This window comes from Salmo salar, chromosome ssa17 (genome assembly GCF_905237065.1).
Source record: "Salmo salar chromosome ssa17, Ssal_v3.1, whole genome shotgun sequence".
NCBI lineage: Eukaryota > Metazoa > Chordata > Actinopteri > Salmoniformes > Salmonidae > Salmo > Salmo salar.
Genome location: NC_059458.1, coordinates 19,029,469 through 19,045,232, shown reverse-complemented (window position 1 = coordinate 19,045,232; position 15,764 = coordinate 19,029,469). Strand labels below are relative to the sequence as shown.

At 40.8% G+C, this 15,764-nt stretch overlaps 1 long non-coding RNA gene across 1 annotated transcript; it reads left to right on the top strand.

Moving 5' to 3' along the window:
• The first annotated feature begins 589 nt into the window (after positions 1–589).
• Positions 590–4,116, top strand: LOC123728061 (uncharacterized). The gene is made up of 3 exons (XR_006759934.1): positions 590–696; positions 1,657–1,867; positions 4,048–4,116. It is a non-coding gene; the product is annotated as an uncharacterized lncRNA (long non-coding RNA).
• The last annotated feature ends 11,648 nt before the right edge of the window (positions 4,117–15,764 follow it).

Below are 15,764 nucleotides of genomic sequence, written 5' to 3'. Positions count from 1 at the left end.
CTGCAACAGCTCTAGTTGATTTAACCCATCAATGGCTCAGGTCACTTGACCAAGATAAACTTGTGGGTGAGCTGCTTCTTGATTGTAGTGCTGCATTTGACCTTGTTGATCATATGGCTAATAGCTGAGGCCGTTGGAGATATTTTCTTGAACCCTCATTTCTTTGTTGGAACTATGTTACTGAGGTGTCATAGTCTATGGAAGACTTGTTTTACTGTAGTAAGGTAGCCTAAATATTATATTAATGATGAAGAGGATGATGAGAAACATTTACATTAGAGGTAGGCTGAGATCAAACAAATAACCTAGTAAACCTGGATGCTAGTTGTGATATCTAAAACATATTCACTTTGAAATAGGCAAAACACCTGTATTACGAATGGTCAACCATTTGAAATGAGGTAGAGTATTTTATTTGAATAAAAATTGTGGTTACATGGATTCAATGTAAATATTTGGTATGACTGCTGCATAGGTTAAAAAAGGTGAATTGTTCCAGCATTTGATTACACATGAGAGCTTCTGTTGGTAGTCATGGCAATGAGGCCTTCATTGTGACATCACAAGATTCTGATTCTAGGAGGTTAGCTGTTGTACAGACAAACAGAACAGTGCAAAGAGACTGATTCAACTAACCACTGACAGATTATTAATGTCCTATTTCATTAGAGAGAGACCACGCTGCTTACTTGAGAGGTAGGTTGTAATATAACTTACTGTATAACTATGTTCCTGTAGAATAACTACTTTTCAAATTACTAACAGGCCTAACATACAATCTGTTGAAACTGTTGGAGGGAGACAGTTTGCTTGAATACCTCTTTTTGTGTGATAAAATTGTTCATCCTGACACCTGAGATGGCATGTTAGTTTTGTAGTGAGCCTGCCTAATGGCAATTGCATTATATTGATGAAAGATAACCCTCTCTCTGTGTTAATCACCAACACAAGTTGTAATCAATTATCTCAATAAATATGTACCAAAAGGGTAGGTAGTGTAAAAAACAAGTAGGTCTACCTAATTTGTAGCTGCTACATTTTTTATAAAAATCTGCTTTTCTTGATTGAATGGTTATCCCTTTCAAATGGTTGAATTGATAGACCTCTATAATTGAGGTAGACTCAGAGGCACTCAAAGAGAAGACTGGAATGTTTAAAATAGATGAAACTGTACAAGTTAGGTCCTGCATGGATAGAGTGATTTTCTACCCCCCCAAAAACGTTTTGAATGATATGATATAAGTGATTAGTGTGGTTTGTGAGAACCAGGCCCAATATGGAGTGGCGATACATGAGGGGTTAAATAAGGCTCAATAGTAAGGTACAGAGAGAGCCTGAAGTGTGCTTTTTAAAGTCTGTGTTGTGCTTTGTCATCTCCAATGGCAACAGCTTTCATCACAATGATGATGTCATAAAGGATATTGAGCACATAATGATAGGAACAGCCAAAATCGATTCATTTGAACTTGGTCACTTTTCCAGTAGCCAACTTTTTACTAGTAAATCAGATAGGCCTATTGCGTAATCATCTCTGGATCAGGATTGTGACTTCCTTCATTGTAAGTAAACGGGAAGAAAATGTGTGCATATTGTAAAGAGATGCATTATTCTTTGGTGAGCAACACTACACTTACTACAACGTTATGTATTTTCCAGAGTTATTGTTAGCTAGGAGGAAGACATGGAGGGTTCAACGCTGACACAGAGGAGGGCTGAGTGTCAGTTGAAGGAAAGGGTGATCCAGACAGACTACGTGATGGAGCTGGGAGTCAGGTTGGCTCTGGTGTGGCAGACCCAGAGGGAGCAGGAGAAGGAAATGAAGAGGATTTGGTTTGAGACGAGGAAAATGCCAAGCCTGATTGAGGAGGTAACAAGACCAACTTTGACAAAGTGGACTAGAGTTCTCTTGAACATTATTGATTAAAGTAAATACGTCAATATAAGGGCAAAATGTGCGATATGCCATGGAATGTAAGCTAACAATATTTTTTCTGATATCTTTTCTTGTGTTGTATCGTGTCTGTCTCTCTGTTTGAGTATTGTTATGTACATAGTCCTCAGTTCTTATGGTTGTCTTGTCTTTAAAAAAAAATGTAAAACTAGACCAAGCGATCTCTCATAGACCTTCATATCAGGATTATATGGTTGTCCCACCTAGTTACCTTAAGTTGAATGGACTAACTGTAAGTCGTTCTGGATAAAAGCATCTGCTAAATGTCTAAAATGTCAAATGTTATGCTGGGTGTGGTGCATGTATTTTTACACTTAGTTGACCCATTGGCTAGAAGACCCAGGGTTGGTACAGACTGGTGCAGAGCATCTGAGAGGACACTAGATATATACAGTGCCTTCGGAAAGTATTCGGACACCTTGACTTTTTCCACCTTTTGTTAGGTAACAGCCTGATTTGAAAATTGATGAAAAAAAAGCAAATTCTCAGCAATCTACAAACAATACCCCATATTGACAAAGCGAAAATCGGTTTGTAGAAATGTTGAAATATCTGTTTTACATAATTACATTACATTACATTTAAGTCATTTAGCAGACGCTCTTATCCAGAGCATAAGTATTCAGACTCTTTGCCATGAGACTGGAAATTGAGCTCATGTTCATCCTGTTTCCACTGATCATCCTTGAGATGTTTCTGCAATGTGATTGGAATCCACCTGTTGTAAATTCAACTGATTGAACATGATTTGGAAAGGCACACACCTGTCTATATAAGGTCCCACAGCAGACAGTGCATGTCAGAGCAAAAACCAAGCCATGAGGTCGAAGGAATTGTCTGTAGAGCTCCGAGATAGGATTGTGTCGATGCACAGATCTGGGGAAGGGTACCAAAAACTCTCTGCAACATTGAAGGTCCCCAACAACACAGTGGCCTCCATCATTCTTAAATGGAAGAAGTTTGGAACCACCAAGAGTCTTCCTAGAGCTGGCCAAGCTGAGCAATCGGGGGAGAAGGGCCTTGGTCAGGGAGGTGACCACAGCCCGATGGTGACTCTGACAAAGCTCTAGAGTTCCTCTGTGGAGACGGGAGAACCTTCCAGAAGGACAACCATCTCTGCAGCACTCCACCAATCAGGCCTTTAAGGTAGAGTGGCAAGATGGAAGCCACTCCTCTGTTAAAGGCACATGACAGCGCGCTTGTAGTTTGCCAAAAGGCACCTAAAGACTCTCAGACCATGAGAAACAAGATTCTCTAGTCTGATGTAACCAATATTGAACTCTTTGGCCTGAATGCCAAGCTTTACGTCTGGAGGAAATCTGCCACCATCCCTACGGCGAGGCATGGTGGTGCCAGCATCATGCTGTGGGGATGTTTTTCAGCGGCAGGGAATGGGAGACTAGTCAGGATCGAGGCAAAGATGAACAGAGCAAAGTACAGAGAGATCCTTGATGAAGTCCTGAGCATTCTGGAGCAGGTCCTCAGACTGGGGCGAAGGGTCACCTTCCAATAGAACAATGACCCTAAGTACAAAGCCAAGACAATGCCGGAGTGGCTTCAGGACAAGTCTCTGAATGTCCTTGAGTGGCCCAGCCAGAGTCTGGAATTGAACCGGATCGAACATTTCTGGAGAGACCTGAATATAGCTGTGCAGCAACGCTCCCCATCCAACCTAACTTAGCTTGAGAGGATCTTTAGAGAAGAAAGGGAGAATTCCCGAAGCACAAGTTTGTAGTGATACCCAAAAATATTCTCTGCTGTAATCGCTGCCAAAGGTGCTTCAACAAAGTACTGAGTGAAGGGTCTGAATACTTATGTAAATGTGATATTTCAAAAGAAATGTGTGATGAATTTGGAACAATTCTGTTTTTGCTTTGTCATTATGGGGTATTGTGTGTACATTGATGAGGGGAAAAAACGATGTAATCAATTTTAGAATAAGGCTGTAAGGTAACAAAATGTGGGGAAAGTGAAGGGGTCTGAAAACTTTCCGAAGGCACTGTATATGTGATGTATAAGTAAATAGCATTGACTCACAAAGTATGTATGTACTGAATGTGATCACTTTCAACATGCCTGTTTTTTTTCTCACGCAGAATGTGAGAGATGTGACAAACCGTCCACTCACTGAGTTCATGGCTCCCTGTATTGACTCCCTCCCACCACTGTCTTTCACCAATCGGAGGCCTATACCAACCATGTTACATCCCCCCTCTCAATTGGCCATACGCGCTCAGGAGGCACAGCGGTTCATTGTATTTTCATACTTTGTCCCTGCTGAGTGCCCAGTTGCCACAGAGGCCACTGCAGATGTACGTACTGGTAAAAGAGAGGACTTATCGACAGATACACATCTTTCCTCAATGCTGCATCGATACCTGCCACACTTCTTTAACGATGACTCCATGCCACCACAGCAGACATTAGAGGGAACCACTGAGGTCTCAGTTGCTCCAGTGGCAAAATCTAATATCAAGGAAGAGGACAGATTCTATCCTTTCTCCCTCCCACCACTGGCTCAGCGGTTCATTGGCAAATCATTCAATGTCCCGGAAACCTCCCAGCCTGCTGTTTTAGCCACAGAGTACCGAGTTGCCAAAGAGGCTACTGCAGGCACGGCCACTGTCAAGAGAGAGAACCGATGGGCAGCTAGAAGTCTTCTTTCAGTGCTGACTCCATGCCTGCCATCAGTCTTTGACGGTGACTTCATGCCACCAGAGCAGACAGTAGAGGATGCCTATGAGGTCTCAGGTGCTACAGAGAACACTTCAGGTACAGCTACTGTTGATGGAGTGGGCAGATCAGCAGCTAAACGCCCTGTCCCAATGCTGCCTCCAAGTCTGTCACGTGTCTTTGACATTGACTACAAACTGCCGGGGTCGGCAGTAGAGGGAACCAACAAGTGTCCAGTTGCCAGTGGAATAACCAATGATGTGTCCACTCACCTAAAGGAGGACATGGCAGCTGATCAAAGCCCTCCTGACCCTGGAGCACTGCCTCCAAGCTCGCCATGTATCCGTGACTCTGACCACAAACTGACCAAGGAGAAAAAAGAGGACGCCATTGAGTCCTCCCTTGCCACAGAGATCACTGTAGGCACATCCATTGTCCAGGGAGAGGACCTGTTGGGTGATAAAAGCCCTGCTCCAAGGCTGCCTCCAAGCTTGTCACACATTTTGGACAATGACCATAAGCAGCCAGAGGAGACGATAGTTGCGAGGGAAGCAGCTGTTTCCGTGTCCACTGTCCTCCAAGAGGAGTTTTTGGCTTGTAAAAGTCCTCCTGCACCCGCAGCACTGCCTCTAAGGCTGCCCTGTACCCACTGCATTGACCACAAACAGCAAGAGGAGACAGTTGAGGAACACACAGAGCGCTTAGTTGACACAGAGGAAAGTGCAGTTTCATCCACTGTCAAGAGAGAGGAACTGACAGGTGATACAAACCCTGTCCTAGCACTTCCTCCAAGCCTGGCATGCATCCATGACAAAGACCACAATGATCCAAATCAGAAAGGGAGGGGCACTACTAAGAAGGTGTATCTCTGCACTCATGCTCACCAGCTGGACCCAGATGCTAACTTAACTCTGTCAACCCACAATGATGAACCCAGGACCTGGACCCTGGAAGAGACAAAGGTAGGTGTCCTATTTTACACTACTACCCTACAGGGTTGGGGGTCAGTTCCATTTCAATTCAAAGCATTGAAGAGAATTGGAATTTTAGAGTTCTTCTTGAATTGACTGGAATTGACCCAAACTTGCTGCTCTTTGCTCATAGTATGAAACATCACCCCTCACTAGGGTTAACATTTATGGGTTTTGGAATATATAATGGGGATACAAAAAACAAATGACCTTAATTACTGTCCTCCAAATTGTGTGCCCCATGAGGCCATCATTGTATGTTGATCACTCAAATGTGTATTGAATGTGCCACATTGGAACAATATTACATCTAGAATCAATGTCTTCCTGTCAGGATTATTGGATTGGCATTGACATTGAGAGTGAAGAGAGGAGCGTCAAGGAGGAGGTGAGACCGAGGGAGGGGTTGAAGTGTGATGCGGACTGTGCCCATTCCAAGAGCTCCAATGGGATGGTTTCATCAGAGAGAGCAGAGACCATCCTGGGAAGAGTGGGCTTTCTGGTCAGGAACCACATGCAGAAAATCCCGTTTTTGAAGATGGAGGAAAAAGAGGAATGTAAGAAACTGAATAAGAAGTTGAAAGATGACGAGAAAGAGAGAAAGGAGATGAAAAACAAGGAGGAGGAGCAAAAAAAGAGGGAGAAGAAAGAGATGAAAGAGAGAGAGAAAGAGCAGAAGAAAGTCATGAAGGCTGAGAAAAAGAGGGAGAAGTTAGAACAGAAAAAGAGAGAGAAGGAAAGAAAAGAGGAGGACAAGGCAGAGAAAAAGAGGTTAGAGGGGCTGATGAAGATACATAATGACATGATGAAAGACAGGATTAAGAAAGAGAAGAAGTGTTCTGAGGAGCTGAAAAAGAGAGAGAAAGCTCAAGCTGAGTTCCTGGAGATGGAGAGAAAGATTCAAGAAAAGGAGGAGAAGAAGAGAGAAAAGATGAGGAAAGAGGAGAGGAAGAGACTGGAGAAGAAGAAAAAGAGTGAGCCAGTTGGAGGTGGAACTGAGAGGGTGATAGAAGAGCAGGGAAGGGATGAAAGCTTGAAGATGGATGAGTAGACTGGTTAATAGAGAGATAGAGCAGGGAGGGAAACTTTATTTTTGCGTGCATTGAAAAAAGGAATAAAAAAACTAAATAAATAAGGTTTACTCTCTGTTTGATTTTTGTCAAGTTATAGTGTATAACACAGTATAAACAAACAATGTTTACTTTTCACAAATCTGGGGAGTGTTGCAATGTTAAAATGTTGAATTCCAAATCTACCCGATGGAGCGGAGCTGTGCTGAGATGAGGAGGACGGAAAGGGAGGGGGAGTGGATGGAGGGTAGAGAGGAATATGTTAGAGAGGAATATGATAGAGGGAATATGATAGAGGGGAATATGATAGAGGGGAATCTGATGAAGGGTAATATGATAGAGAGGAATATGATATAGAGGAATATGATAGAGGGGAATATGATAGAGAGGAATATGATAGAGAGGATTATGATATTTTATTAATTTATTTAATTTAACCTTCATTTTATTAGGCAAGTCAGTTAAGAACAAATTGCTATTTACAATGGCGGCCTACCAAAAAGCAAAAGGCTTTCTGGGATTAAAAATATAAATATATTAAATAGTTAAAATATAGGACAGAACACACATCACTACAAGAAAGACAACACAACACTAAATAATGAGAGACCTAACACAACAACATAGCATGGCAGCAACACATGACAACACAACATGTTAGCAACACAACATGACAACAACATGGAGGCAACACAACATGGCATCAACACAACATGGCAGCAACACATGACAACACAACATGTTTGCAACACAACATGACAACAACATGGAGGCAAAAACAACACGGCCGCAACACAACATGTTAGCAGGACAATACAGGGCACGAACATTGTTGGGTATAGACAACAGCAAACAAGACAAGAAGGTAGAGACAACAATACAACACGCAAAGCAGCCATAGAGGGAATATGATATAGAGGAATATGATAGAGGAATACAATAGAGAGGAATATGACAGAGGAATATGATATAGAGGAATATGATATAGAGGAATGTAATAAGAGGAGAATATGAAATAGAGGGAAATGATGAGGGGAATATGAAATAGGGGAATATGATAGAGGGAAATAAAATACAGAGGAATATGACAGAGAGGAATATGATATATGAGGAATATGATAGAGGGTAAAATGATAGAGAGGATTATGATACTGAGGAAAATGATACAGGGGATATGATAGAGAGGAATATGATAAAGGGGAATATGATAGAGGGGAATATGATGTTTTATTTTTTTATTTCATTTAACCTTTATTTTACTAGGCAAGTCAGTTAAGAACAAATTCTTATATGCAATGACGGCCTTCCAAAAGGCAAAAGCCTTCCTGTGGGGATGGGGGCTGGGATTAAAAATATAAATACATTAAATTAAAATACAGGACAACACACACATCACGACAAGAGAGACAACACAACACTACGTCATGAGAGACCTAAGACGACAACATAGCATGGCAGCAACACATTACAACACAACATGTTAGCAACACAACATGACAACAACATGGAGGCAACACAACATGTCAGCAGCACAAAACAGGGCACAAACATTGTTGGGCACAGACAACAGCAAACAAGACAAGAAGGTAGAGACAACAATACATCACTCGAAGCAGCCAGAGAGGGAATATGACATAGAGGAATATGATATAGAGGAATGTTATAAGAGGGGAATATGATAGAGGGGAAAATGAAATAGAGGGAAATGATAAAGGGAATATGATTGTCGTGTCTTTGGCTATGCCAGATTAAGTGATATTTCATGCTATTCTATAAAATCCTTTCTCTGTAATTAATATCACCTGATTAAGCTAATCATGTAAATGTAATTAACTAGAAAGTCGGGGCACCACGGAAGAACGTTTATAGAGCCGTTATCTTCCGAATAAACTCTTAAAATACTTAGTAATCTTTTACATCGATAGCCGTCATCTTAATCATCTTATTTTCAGTCTCATAATGAAAGTTGTAAATTCTTGGTTATCTTCACGAACCCTGGCTAACAAGTTGAATCAGCAATACAAAATTGGGTTTAATTATTTATTTACTAAATACCTAAACCAATCACACAGAATTACAAATACACAGAATACAAATGATGTCATACAGAAAACATCCCTGGTGGACGGAACCTGTATGAAAGCTGGTTACACAAAGAAAGGGGGTTGGGCTTGAGTCAAAGAGCGGGAAGACTTAGGAACAAAGAAACAGCAGCTATGCTATCGTTAATACATTATCTTATGCATTCTAAATGACTGCCCATTTGGAAAAGGAAAATGCAATAAATATTTACTCTGAGCTGCGCTTCGGTAGATTGGTCGTAGATGCTAGCCGGGTTGGCCAACAGATCTTCCTGTCCTCGGAAGAATGTCTCTGGTGGTAAATTGGATACGTGGTGGTATTTTCGTCTGTTTGTTAGACTGGATCCGTCGTCCGTCCTTTCCTAGCCCACGTCTTCAGCGGCCGCTGCTAACTCAACGGCTAGGAAGTATCACTTCTGTAGTGATTAAGCTCAAAGTTCATACCATTCGCCACCAAAGCTCACACCGAGGTTGGCTTAGTTCTGTACTTGACGTGTGTCCTTCTAACGTAGAGGCTGCAGACCTCAAGTACTGGAACATGTGGTTATCTTTTCATCAAAGGCTTATATAGTGGAGAGGGGGAAGGATGTGTTTCATCGTTTATAACCCCTGTCTCTTCACAGGGGTGGGCCACTGATCAAGCAGGGCACTTTCCTTATGAAAACCCAATTCTCTCATTTGGAAGCTAAAATTACATTTAATCTCCTAACAAACAATTTCAATATCAAACATTTCAATTGCATAACAATTCCATGTGACTCTGATAACTAGAGTGTGTATACTTTCCCAGGTACAGTTTATGTCGTCCTGTCATCAGTCATAATGTCTCAGATGACAACCGAACTGACATCCATACTCATTACGTTCCAAAGCATATTTCCAACTGGTTTTATTACCAAAATATGGTTCCTTTCCCCATTTGTTTGATGTTCCCAGACTCTCTATATTTAACAGGACAGCAGTCCTTCAGGACAGCAGTCCTTCAGTAGGTTCAGAAAGAGAGGGGAAGGGAGAAAGGTATTTATGGGGGGGGGTCATAAACCTTACCCACAGGCCAACGTCATGACATGATATATAAAGAATATGATAGAGGGTAACATGACAGAGAGGAATATGATAGAGGGGAATTTGAAAGAGAGGAATATGATAGAGGGGAAAGTTATATAGAGGAATATGATAGAGGGGAATATTATAGAGGGGAACATAATAGAGTGTAATATGTGTCACTCCTGCTCTCGATCTTCCCCCCTGTATCTCGAGGGCGCCAGGCTCCCCAGCATTGCTCGCTCCTGCCATCATCATTACACACACCTGCCTTCCCCCGTCACGCGCATCAGCAATTATTGGACTCACCTGGACTAAATCACCTCTGTCATTACCTTCCCCATATCTGTCAGGTTCCCCGCTCTGATCCCTGCTTCTGAACTGATTGTCATATGTCATTGTTTACCCGTGTGCTGACAATGTTACTGTCTTGTTCTATGTCTGTTCCCGATTAAATGTTTGACTCCCCGTACCTGCTTCTCATCTCCGGGATTGGGTCTTAACATATGATAGAGGGGATTTGATAGAGAAGAATATGATAAAGGGGAATATGATAGAAAAGGAATATGATAGAAAAGGAATATGATAGAGAGGAATATGATAGAGGTGAATGTGATAGAGAGGAATATGATAGAGAGGAATATGGTAGTGATGAATATGATAGAGGGGAATATGATAGAGGGAAGTCGATAGAGTTGAATATTATGGAGGAGAATATGATATATAAGGAATATGATAGACGGAATAGGATAGAGTGTAATATGATAGAGAGGAATATGATAGAGGGTAATATGATAGAGGGGAGTTTGATAGAGGGGAATATGATAGAGGGAATATGATAGAGATGAATATGATAGAGTTGAATATGATAGAGGGGAATTTGATATATAAGGAATATGATACAGGGAATATGATAGAGTTGAATATGATAGAGTTGAATATGATAGAGAGGAATATGATAGAGTTGAATATAATAGAGTTGAATTTGATAGAGTTGAATATGATAGAGTTGAATATAATAGAGAGGAATATGATAGAAAAGGAATATAATAGAGGGAATTTGATATATAAGGAATATGATACAGGGAGTTTGATAGAGTTGAATATGATAGAGGGGAATATGATATATAAGGAATATGATAGAGCGCAATATGATAGAGGGAATATGATAGAGATGAATATGATAGAGAGGAAATTGATAGAGGGGAATTTGATACAGGGATTATGATAGAGTTGAATATGATACAGGGAATATGATAGAGTTGAATATGATAGAGGGGAATATTATAGAGGGGAATATGATAGAGTTGAATATAATAGAGAGGAATATGATAGAGGGGAATATGATAGAGGGGAATATAATAGAGTGTAATATGTGTCACGCCTGCCCCCTGTCTCTACAGGGTGCCAGGCTCCCCAGCATAGGCTCACTTCTGCCGTCATCATTACACACACCTGCCTTCCCACCGTCACGCGCTTCAGCGATTATTGGACCCCACCTGGACTAAATCACCTCTGTCATTACCTTCCCCATATCTGTCGTGTTCCAAACTCTGTTCCCTGCTTATGCATTCATTGTCATATGTCCTTGTTTACCCGTGTGTTGACACGGTTCCTGTCTTGTTCGGTCTGTTCCCGATTAAATGTTTAAATCCCCATACCTGCTTCTCATCTCCGGCGTCGGGCCTTAACATATGATAGAGAGGAATATGATAGAGGGAATTTGATAGAGGGGAACATGATAGAGGGGAATTTGATAGAGGGGAATATGATAGAAAGGAAAATGATAGAAAGGAAAATGATAGAGGGGAATATGATAGAGGGGAATATGATAGAGGGGAATATGATAGAAAGGAAAATGATAGAGGGGAATTTGATATAGAGGAATATGATAGAAAGGAAAATGATAGAGGGGAACATGACAGAGGGGTAAACTTTATAGATTAATACAATAGAGAGGAAATTGATAGAGGGGAATATGAGAGAGAGGAATAATATAGAGGAATATGATAGAGTGGAATATGATAGAAGGGAATATGTTAGAAGGGAATATGGTAGAGGGGAATATTATATAGGGAATATGATATATAGTGAATATGATATAGGGTAATATGATAGATTGGAATATGATAGAGAGGAATATGATAGAGGGAATTTGATAGAGGGGAACATGATAGAGGGGAATTTGATAGAGGGGAATATGATAGAAAGGAAAATGATAGAGGAGAACATGACAGAGGGGTAAACTTTATAGATTAATACAATAGAGAGGAAATTGATAGAGGGGAATATGAGAGAGAGGAATAATATAGAGGAATATGATAGAGTGGAATATGATAGAAGGGAATATGTTAGAAGGGAATATGGTAGAGGGGAATATTATAGAGGGAATATGATATATAGGGAATATGATATAGGGTAATATGATAGATTGGAATATGATAGAAGGGAATATGATAGAGGGGAATATGATAGAGGGGGATATGATTGAGGGAATATGATCAGTGGCGATTTTAGCTTGTAAATCTTGGTGAGACAAATAAAATAAAATGTTGGATGCATGCCAACAAAGCCACCACACAACACTAAACAATACATGAATTGCACTATAAGGGTGAAAAACAGTGCCCACAAACTGTTCGAGCCTACATAAAGCTGTCCCAACACCTTACCACTGCTATACCTGGCTATCAGCTGAGCCTTGTCTGGCAGCGAAATAGTTCATTCATTCGGTGGGGCACATGGGCTACTAACAGCTTACTTTCTTAGCTACGGTATATATATCTCCCTGCCATATTACTTAATTTATGTAGCAGCATACAAGACATTTTTGGACTCACATTGTTGTGCTGTGCTCACTTGAACAGGAAGGTGGCGCGGCGGTCCATCTTCGGCAAATTTTGTCACCAAACTTTGTCATCAAAGTCTGGCATTTTCTGGATTCATGGTGCATTCAAGAAAACTGGGAACTCAACAACAAAAAAAGCATGAATCATGATGACATCAGTGATCTTCAGGACGTAGCTCTAGAATGAGGCCTGACTTCCGAATTTACAATTCCGAGCTGGATGAAAGTTCAAAATGTATTTTCCTAGTCGTAGATCATTTTTCCCGAGTTCCCAGTTGTCTTGAACTTACTAAAGTCAGATTTTGCAGTTCCGAGTTAACAGTTGTTTTGAGCACTGCACAAATCATGCTTCACTGACAGCATGGCCAATGTTGATTGAAAAGAGACCCTTAATCTTAGACTTGGGACTACACAACCACTCCAGTGAATAGCAGGCTAATGACTGCTTTGCAATTCTTGCAGTTAGCGACTGATTCCTTCCAAACCACTCATTGTTGAATTTGCGATTTCCAACTTAATGTGTCCAATGGCCGCTGAGCAACGATACGTTTTATCCTCGATTAACAAATCAAAATGTATTTTATATTTGAGATTCTTCAAAGTTTCCACCCATTGCCTTGATGTCAGCTTTGTACACTTTTGGCATTCTCTCAAACAGCTTCACCTGGAATGCTTTTCCAACAGTCTTGAAGGAGTTCCCACATATGCTGAGCACTTGTTGGCTGCTTTTCCTTCACTCTGCGGTCCAACTCATCCCAAACCATCTCAATTGGGTTGAGGTCGGGTGATTGTGGACCAGGTCATCTGATGCAGCACTCCATCACTCTCCTTCTTGGTCAAATAGCCCTTACACAGCCTAGAGGTGTGTTGGGTCATTGTCCTGTTGAAAACAAATTATAGTTCCACTAAACACAAACTAAATGGGATGGCGGATCGCTGCAGAATGCTGTGGTAGCCATGCTGGTTAAGTGTGGTTGAATTCTAAATAAATCACAGACAGTGTCAGCAGCAATGCACCCCCACACCATCACACCTCCTCCTCCATGATTCAGGCTGGGAACTACATATGCGGAGATCATCCGTTCACCTACTCTGCGTCTCACAAAGACACGGCGGTTGGAACCAAAATCTCAAATTTGGACTGATCAGACCAAAGGACAGATTTCCACTGGTCTAAAGTCTATTTCTTGTGTTTCTTGGCCCAAGCAAGTCTCTTCTTATTGGTGTCCTTTAGTAGTGTTTTTTTTGCAGAAATTCGACCATGAAGGACTGTTTCATGCAGTCTCCTCTGAACAGTGTATGTTGAGATGTGTCTGTTACTTGTGTGACGACCCTCCCACTCTGTTTCCTTATTAGGATGCCGGTGGGCCGAGTTGGGAGGGTCGTCAGCTACATGGGAAACACCTGGGCCCGGGTGTGTCCCATGATAAATACACCTCTTCCACAGTCATTGGAGAGACTCTCTCCATGCAGACACCTTTATTTGATTTCTGTTGTGGTAGTCTTGTGGCTTTTTGGTTGTTTGCTTTGGCACCCTTCAACACCCTGGTAACTCTGGGTTTTCCTTTCCTGTGGCGGTCCTCATGAGAGCCAGTTCCATCATAGCGCTTGCTGTTCTTGACATTTTCCTGATAGACTGATCTTCATGTCTTAAAGTAATGATGGACTGTCATTTCTCTTTGCTTTATTGAACTGAACTTGCCATAAAATGGCATTTTCCCCCCAAATAGGGCAATCTTCTGCATACCACCCCTACCTTGTCACAACACAATTGATTGGCTCATACGCATTAAGGAAAGAAATTCCTCAAATTAACTTTTAACAAGGCACACCTGTTCATTAAAATGCATTCCAGATGACTACCTCATGAAGCTGGTTAAGAGAACGTCAAGAGTGTGCAAAGCTGTTATCAAGGCAAAGGGTGGCTACTTTGAAGAATCTCTAATATAAAACATATTTTAATTTGTTTAACCCTTTTTTTCTTACCACATTATTCCATATGTGTTATTTCATAGTTTTGATGTCTTCACTATGATTCTACAATGTAGAGAAAAAAGAGAAAATAAACCTTGAATGAGTAGGTGTGTCCAAACTTTTGACTGATACTGTATATATATTTTACATTGTTTGCAAACTGATATGTGACATGTATTAATGTCAAAATAACATGCAAAACAGGACAGCCAGTTTTTTGCTAAAAATGTGGGGCTAAGCCCCAGGAATATGATAGAGGGGAATGAATGGAGGAATGTGTGATGCTTTTGAGTCTGATTGGTTAGATCAACTGGAAAGACATGGATAAGAAACATTTCAAACACGTTTTTAAACAAATGGCCCTGTTGGCAGGTCTAAAACTTCTGTTCAATTGTCAGCTGATATTGATTTCCTTAATTAATAATTTATTGAACTACAATACAAGAATTCAGGGACACCTACTCTTCAACCAAATGTTTTAGGCCTAGATAATTACACATACAGCACATCTTATTTCTCTACCAGCATGCCTACCGTAAAGATCCCTCAACTGCAACAGCTCTAGTTGATTTAACCCATCAATGGCTCAGGTCACTTGACCAAGATAAACTTGTGGGTGAGCTGCTTCTTGATTTTAGTGCTGCATTTGACCTTGTTGATCATATGGCTAATAGCTGAGGCCATTGAAGAGAGATATTTTCTTGAACCCTCATTTCTTTGTTGGAACTATGTTACTGAGGTGTCATAGTCTATGGAAGACTTGTTTTACTGTAGTAAGGTAGCCTAAATATTATATTAATGATGAAGAGGATGATGAGAAACATTTACATTAGTGGTAGACTGAGATCAAACAAATAACCTAAGTAAACCTGGATGCTAGTTGTGATATCTAAAACATATTGACTTTGAAATAGGCAAAACACCTGTATTACGAATGGTCAACCATTTGAAATGAGGTAGAGTATTTTATTTGAATAAAAATTGTGGTTACATGGATTCAATGTAAATATTAGGTATGACTGTGCTGCATAGGTCAAAAAGGTGAAATGTTCCAGCATTTGATTACACATGACAGCTTCTGTTGGTAGTCATGGTAATGAGGCCTTCATTGTGACATCACAAGATTCTGATTCTAGGAGGTTAGCTGTTGTA